The sequence below is a fragment of the Schistocerca piceifrons genome, chromosome 11, assembly GCF_021461385.2.
Source record: "Schistocerca piceifrons isolate TAMUIC-IGC-003096 chromosome 11, iqSchPice1.1, whole genome shotgun sequence".
Lineage (NCBI taxonomy): Eukaryota > Metazoa > Arthropoda > Insecta > Orthoptera > Acrididae > Schistocerca > Schistocerca piceifrons.
The window spans coordinates 106523598-106531861 of NC_060148.1; the positions used below are offsets into that span (position 1 = coordinate 106523598).

General features: G+C 40.0%; 1 pseudogene; it reads left to right on the forward strand.

Moving 5' to 3' along the window:
- The first annotated feature begins 1717 nt into the window (after positions 1–1717).
- On the forward strand, positions 1718–1834 carry LOC124720651 (annotated as a pseudogene).
- Positions 1835–8264: the final 6430 nt, after the last annotated feature.

Sequence of the window (8264 nt, forward strand, 5' to 3'; positions counted from 1 at the left end):
TAAAAGCAAGCAGAAAGAGATGACTATAGTTCGCATTAAAATTACTTTAACACATTGTAACCACAAGTGCATATTGCACAATGATTCGGATGGGACATATGAAACAAACTAAGATTACGATTACTGTATGAAATTCAAGAAATTCAGGAACAGATCTAATAACAAATAAGAAAATTAGAATGTGGGTACGCTGCTACCAGCAGCACAGCGAATTAATCACTATGGATAAGATAACACTCACCAAAAGAGAACAACTTCATAAGCCTGATGTCTCAACACTTGGTGAAGAGACTTACACGGTGTATGTTGAGATAAATTATTCAAGTGGTTAATGGGGACCAAAATTTAATTGTCATGCAGGACTGGAATTCTATTAGAGGAAGAGAAAGAAAAATATTAGGAGAACATGGACTGGCCTGGTGGGTTTTTCCTGTGAGCATAGTTTAATCGTTGGTAACACTTACTAATACTGAAGAAATTATAGGAAAATGTGGATTTTCACATATGGGTGTTTGATAAATTTTAAGTACCATTGGTCGTGGAAATTTTCAAATGGAGTGTTAGGTAACGGTTGACTGAAACGAGAAGAAATGAACTTTTATTTTCTGAAACGAATAATCGGTGGCAAGATTTGAGGATGGTGCATGTGGATGTTTGAAAGGGTAAATCTCGTTCACGAACTTCTCGCAATCGTGACGTCATTTTGACGTTACTCCCAATAGCAACGGCTGCATGATCGGCTATTGATTTGGTGACAATGGAAGATATGACTGTCATAGCACCTAGATTCACTTGCAGCAGTTTAAACTGTCTTTTTACAAAGATTCCAGCTTCGCCTAATACTCGAAACACGGCACTTATTCGAAAATAGAGAGTCAAATATTTACGAGAAGGAAGAATATGGATCTTATTGTTAGTTGTTTCAGTCGCTGAAATTTAAGCTGCCCTCTTAATTTCCGACCTAACCATGCACTTGGAAATCGCTATTTAATCCATCCTCCGTTCAAAAACCTATGTAAATAACATCGTTTATTGCGCAACGTACTTGTATTACATTGATAAGATGGTCGCAGAACGTGTTAGCAATGATAACATGAAACAGTTATTTGCATGTCATGGGATGGGATGGAAACCAACAACTTTCGACTCGACAAACTCCACCGTTATCTATTACGCTAACACTTAATCATGTGAAGTTCGTCTCGTGCCCCGATCTTCATATTCTCTCTTGAATGTATACATCTGTAAGGGTCTACGGGTTGCACGCAACTCTACGGTACGTAACACGTGCTCGCCAGCCGACCTGTCTGGAGTGCCGACAGTCTGCTCGGCCAGTGCACGTGCGTCCGGCCGCAGTGCGACGCAGGGAGTAGGCCACTGGCCGCCGCCTGCAGCGCGCCGTGTAAAGTAGCGCGGCCTCGGGTGTACATATGTCTCTCTTTCTTAGCTCACCATGGAGCCTTTCGATACGACCGTAATTATGTCAGACACAATGATGTGGTGTGCCTAGAGTGCGCGTTTTATAATCAGCCTTTGTTAATAAAACTGTTTCAACTTACTTCTCGGCGTTCTCGTATTGCCGCACCTCAGTGATACACTGCTTACAAACCCTGACAAATATTTCGTCTAATTGTCATCTGGAACAACAACACAAACAACCCCCTTATAGAAGTGGTGTCAGAAGTGGGATTATTATGGAAAATCTACAGTTCTGAAGGGCAACGGCCTTGCCACAGTGGATACACCGGTTCCCGTGCGATCACCGAAGATAAGCGCTGTCGGGCGTGGCCGGCACTTGGATGGGTGACCATCCAGCCGCCATGTGCTGTTGCCATTTTTCGGGGTGCACTCAGCCTCGTGACGCCAATTGAGGAGCTCGACCGAATAGTAGCGGCTCCGGTCAAAGAAACCATCATAACGACTGGGAGAGCGGTGTGCTGACCACACGCCCCTCCTATCCGCATCCTTAGCTGAGTATGACACGGCGGTCGGATGGTCCCGATGGGCCACTTGTGGCCTGAAGACGGAGTGCTTTACACTCCTGAAGAGGTGCAGCACAACGTGAACTTCGAGCAGCAGCAGCAGCATGAACATCTTCCGACTATGCAGGGACATCCAACGCTGGACTTCCGGTTGGTCTAGTCCAGTTTGTCTACAATACGAAAGGCAGTAATGGATTTTTATTTTACATTTGAGTGACTAATTGGCGTTAAATTAGCCGAACTGACGCAGTCAGAGTAACGTCGTCGATCTAAAACTGTTATTAATGAACTGCAAGAAGAGATTCGGCAATTACAAGCAGAAAGAAGCGACCATAACATTCCGAGAGACTTGTCAAATAATAGTTCATGCAGTACAGTTTTTAGCAGTTTTTAGCAGGAAACCCGAAGACGATGTGAACGTGTTTTTTCGTAAATTTGAAGGTCCCGCCCTGTTAGGATCATGGACAGATTCCGACAAGCTAGTGGTTGCCAAATTAAGAATTCAGGGAGCAGCGCAAGATTTCATTAGCGCAGAAGCTCCTTGCGTGAAAACAGAAGATTAAAATAAGTTTAAAACGATTGTTATTCATAGATTTAAACGTAAAAACGTGATCAGATTTTACAGAGAGCAGCTTTACAGTTTGCGAATGCGACGAGGCGAATCTATCGAGCAGTTTGCCGAAAGAATTCGAAATATCAACGCTCAAACGTACAAGTTAGTAGAAGATGAAAATGAAAATCGCGTTTAGTTGTTCAAAGTTGACCAGAGAGCCATGGACACATTCATTCATGGGTTGCACAGAGAGGAAGTAAGCACAGCTCTTAGATTGGCACGATGTATAACGTTTCAGGAAGCAGTAGAATGAGCTGACTTCTGAAATTTTCCCGGCGTATTTCTTCTTCTAATAATTTCCGGGTATGCAGCCGGATCCCGTCGACATTCTGCCACGATATTTCGGCCGGACGTCTCTGGGCCGAAATATCGTGGCAGAATGTCGACGGGATCCGGCTGCATACCCGGAAATTATTAGAACTAGAATGAGCTGTTGGTTTTGTTGAAGCACTAAGACGACCGAATGGGATGCAGAAACAAGAACGCAGAGTTTACAACACAACAGTACAACGCTGCAAAATCAGGGTCACAAGCGTAAGGATTGTAAAGAGAATCGAATCTGCTATCATTGCGGGATGCAGGATCATGTTTCGAGAGATTGTCGCAACAAGAGGAAAGGTAATGCGAACAACAGACAATCGGCCAGATCTTTAAACGAGTTTGTGGACGTAGTGGCCACCCCTCTATCGGCCCCCTGCTAGAGACAGTGATTCCTGTTAGTTCCAGCGAAAATCAGACCGAAAATGACTTCGTAATAGGTGCCGTATATCGTGGGAGAAACATCAAACTACTTATTGACACAGGAGCACAGACCTCATTAATGTGGTGTGACATAGACAAAGAGGATAAATTGAAACCACCACTATTAAAAGTGCGAGGGTTAAACAGAGGAAAACTACGTAACTATGGAGAAGTTGGCGTAGAATTAATTCTAGAACAAGGCCAAGATGAAGGTGAAAATAAAGATAAAGATAATTACACAGCAATGGTGCAAGTAGTTTCAAATAACGAAACGCGTTACGACGGTGATTTTCTGTCCGCTAAAGAGGCAGAGATATTTGTCACAGAAAGAAAGATCAGACAAGGCGGTAACAACTACAATCTAGGAAATCGTTCTTCAGATCTTACTCAAATTAGCAGCTATACTGACGCTTTGGTAATGCACCACCCAAACGATGAATCATTTCAAACCGTCCAAGTCAATGTTCAAACAGATCAGCCTCAGCTAATTCCCAAGGGAACAGGAAAGACAATCTACGTTGACCTACGTTGAAGTTAAGTCACTCTGAGGCAAGGAAGGAACTTTGTAATTAATTGAGCGATCCAAGAAAAGTGAGTTACTGGATAAAATACATTGTTATGTTGCTAGAAGTGTAGGTGTCGGTACTATGGTGAGACAGGATGTCGCAAAAGTCCCGGTTACAATAACGAATATGAGCAATGGGGATGTTGTTTTGCCACGAGGAACAAAAGTTGATGAAGTGTCGAGTGTAAGGAAAAGTGACGTAATACAGATTCCAGATGAGGTAACAAGTGCTGCAGTTATAAACATAGATGTTTGTAGCAGTACCGTAAAATTATAATAAGGAGGCAAAGTTAATAATGAACTGAAGCCCAAGATTTGGAAGAAGATAGAACATTTGACACCTGATAAAGAGAATATTTTAGCGCCTGTTTTGTTGGAGTATGCAGATTTATTCCGAGAACGTGCAAATTTACCTGTCACTCATTCAGTTCAGCATCGTATTCATACAGGGAATGCAGCCCCAGTCACACAGAAACCTTACCGAACACCATTCAATCAATGAGAGTCGGTAGAAGACATGGTTAAAGAACAATTAGAAGCTGAAATTATAAAACCACGAGATCACCCACCGTGGTGTTCACCTGTTGTAATTGTAAATAAGAAATCAATTTCTGGAGAACCACAGTTCCGTTTTTCTGTTGATTACCGATCTTTGAATGCTGTGACCACCACCGATATTTACCCCTTACCAAATGTAGTGGAAACCTTGAATTACTTGGGCAGATGTCAAATTTTTTCAGTATGTGATTTGACAAATGGTTATCACCAATTAACAGTGCATCCAGATGTTCACACAAATACTTCATTTGTAACAGCAATAGGAGTATGCAAGTATCTTCATATGACATTTCGACTTCGTAATGCTCCAATTAAATTTCAACGCCTGATACATTCAATTTTACCAGGGATCACCCCAACACAAGCACTTGTTTACTGTGATGATGTAATAATGTTTGGTGAAAACATGAAGCAGCGTACTCAGAGACTACAAGCTGTTTTGAGCCTATAAGAATCGCAAACCTGTCTTTATCAGTAGATAAATGGCATTTTGCACAAAGTAAAGTTAACTATCTTGGTCATGTTATAACCAGTGAAAGTGTTCAACCTGATGAAAAATTAATTGAAGATGTAAAGAATTTTCCTGAATTACAGAATTTGAGAGAACTACAATCATTCTTGGGATTGTCAAATTTCTACAGACAATTTATTGCCAGTTATGCGAATACAGCACGTCCAATGACACAGCTACTGAAGAAAAGAGCCACATTTAATTGGTGCAAAATTGGTGCAAAAAGGCGATGGAAGGACTTAAAATTGCTCTAACCACAGCCCCAGTGTTAGCCTATCAAGATATCAGTAAACCTTATATTCTTCTAACTGATGCATCCAATTTTGTCCAAGGTGCAATTTTGTCTCAAGAAGCTGATGGTCATGAACATCCAACAAAGCAGAATGTAATTATACTACTACTGAGAAGGAGCCTTGTGCTTTGTTTTTTGGTACAACACATAACAGATGTTTCTTAACAGGAAGAGAATTTACTGTTATTGCAGATCATGCCGCACTTAAATGGTTATTGACCTTAAAGGGTACAAGTTCCAAATTGACAAGATGAGCATTAAGACTAAGTGAGTACCAATTTAAGGTTATATGCCGACCTGTGAATGCTGATGCAATGAGTGGAAAAGTCAATGTTTGTGTTACAATAAGTCGAGAAGAAGAGTTAAAGGCAGCTCAAGAATTTTGTCGAAATAGATAGATTATTGTAGAAAATCACTAGTCAAGAAACCTCCTAGATATTCCAGGAAGCATTAAAGAGCAAATCATGAGAGAACAACATGATTCTTTATTACCACGACATTGTGGTAAAAAAGCAACAAACATTAAAATAGTTCAAATGTTTTGGTGGCTGAGCCGCAAAAGCTGACTTTTCAAGTTTGTTTCACAATGTGATTCCTGTAACAGACGGAATAATGTAGGAAAAAGTAGAGCACCGTGCAAGAAGTGCGAGAGACAAGCAAACCATTTGAATGAGTAGGACTAGACGTCATAGAACCGTTGCCTATGACTAAAGATGGAAACAAATACTTATTGTCAATGTTAGATCATTTCTCTAGATACCTTCTCACGATACCAATACCTCATCAGAGCGCTGAGACTATACTACAGTTTTTGTAAGCAAATGGATTCTTAACTTTGGATCACCATTAAGTAAATCTAGTGCTCAAGGAACGAATTTTATGAGTGGATCACTTAAACAGATTTGTAAGCTCATGCAAATAACTGAGTTAAGAACTACACCAGCACACCCTGAAGGAAATGGAAGAGTTGAGCGAGTCCACAGAACAATCGTTAAAATGGTTAGCCATTGTGTGATCAGCAAACTCTACAACTCGCATGTCTGTTTACCTTACTTGGTAAGTTGTTACAATGGCAAAATGCACAGATCAACTGGTCTAAGTCCATGTGAGATCGTCTGTGGAAGAAGAATGCATCCACCCTTGGACTTTGCGAGATAGACTGCCCGAATCAGCAATGAACATGTAAGGGATCTAGCATGCAAGCTAAACAAGCATGGAGGGGAGTGAAACAGCGAAATCATCAATCCTTTTTTCAGCAAGCAAGACAACGACCGCCAAGCAGCAGTGCCACAGTATCGAGTTGGAGATCTTGTGTATCTGAGCAATGTGGTGTTAAAGAAGAGTCAAATAAAAAAATTAAGAAGTTTTGGAGAGGACCATATCCAATCTTGGAGGTGTTGTCACTAGTCACTCTTAAGCCCCAACAGCCCTTTCGTTCGATTGTCGTTCATGTCAATCGTGTAAAACAATTTCTGGGTAGACTCCCTGTAGTATTCCAAGATGACGAGGACAGACCGAGAGGCAGATCTGTTCTTCTTAAACCCAGGAAACGAGAATCGCGATGTAACGGTCTAGAATTCGAGGCCAAGGCATCACCAAGTCCCGAGCGATCCTGTTCCAGAGACCTCTAAAATCTGCATAAACGTATGTAGGTGTGACAGTGCAATGCATATGTTTATTTCAGCCATGTGATTATGTGAATATGTTGTGAACATTTTGTACTGAAGCTATTACAACAGTGCACAAGTGAAACTAAACCTTTTATTCTACCGGTTACTACAAGAAACTCATTTAATTTATGTTCATTGTTAACTCTAGTATTTAGACTTAATTAACCATTGTTCATTTTTATTCTAATGTTTCCTATGATAGCGTATTTTACTTATGCTGTAGTCGTAGTACCACAGAGTGCAGGTGTTTTGTTTGAAGCACTATCAAACATGGTAGTTTCAACAAGTAATTCAAAACTTGTCCTCGAGTACAGTCTGAGTGAAATCCAGCAACAGTTCAGTTCTGTAAAGAAGCAAATTGATCTAAATCGTTCTGTTAAGGGTAATATACAATTTTGGAAATGGGTACATCTCCGTATAATAACTGGGTCACAGCCAGAATGCAGGCAGAGTCTACGTTTACTAATTATGAACAAGAGTTTTACTGATTTTTAAGGCCTTTGCTACACAAAACGTTAATTAGATATAAACGTGCCTGGTTTGATTTTGGAGGGAGCATCCTTCGTACCATTATTGGTACTTTAACTAGTCGAGATCTACTGGAAGCTAAAAGCAAAGTATTAGCTCTTGCACAACAGTCCAGTACAAATTCAACTAACATCTCTAATGAAATTACCTAATTAAAGAATATGCAAAGAACTATTACTAACTTCACAGTTTTCATTGAACAGATTGTAAAGCATTTTATGTCACATTTCCACGTAATTCCTAATGAAATGAAAACAAAAATCCTAGAACTATTCCAAGGATTAAATTCTGTGAGTGCACACTTAAATTTAAAAACACTTTTGTTAAGGATTACAAATAGTTTATCAAATGCTAGATCTGATGCCCCTAACTTAAGAACAGCCTTAGAAAGTAGTTGAAATGATTGTTTGAGCAGTGTACTACTGCATCCAGAACAATTTTTACAGATCCTACTATTAATTGAGCGAGAGGTAGATGCAACCTATACTATGATTTACCCTGTTTTTACAATTTATACAATTACTATAAGTAAACCAGCTCACACTCTTTAAAGATTGAATATTAATTAACTGTTATTGCTTCTATACCCACTGCTAGATCAAAGAATAATTTTGAAATGTATAAGATTTATACTTAACTTGTGAAATGGAGACAGGCAGGGATTCAAGTAAGATATGTACTGAACAAATTATCTACTGATCAGCGTGCATCGAAGATATTTTGTCAGTAAATGAAAATGATTTGCGTATGTGTAAACGAAGTCATAAGTTAATTTGCGCTGAATCAGAAGTATTCTTAGATAGT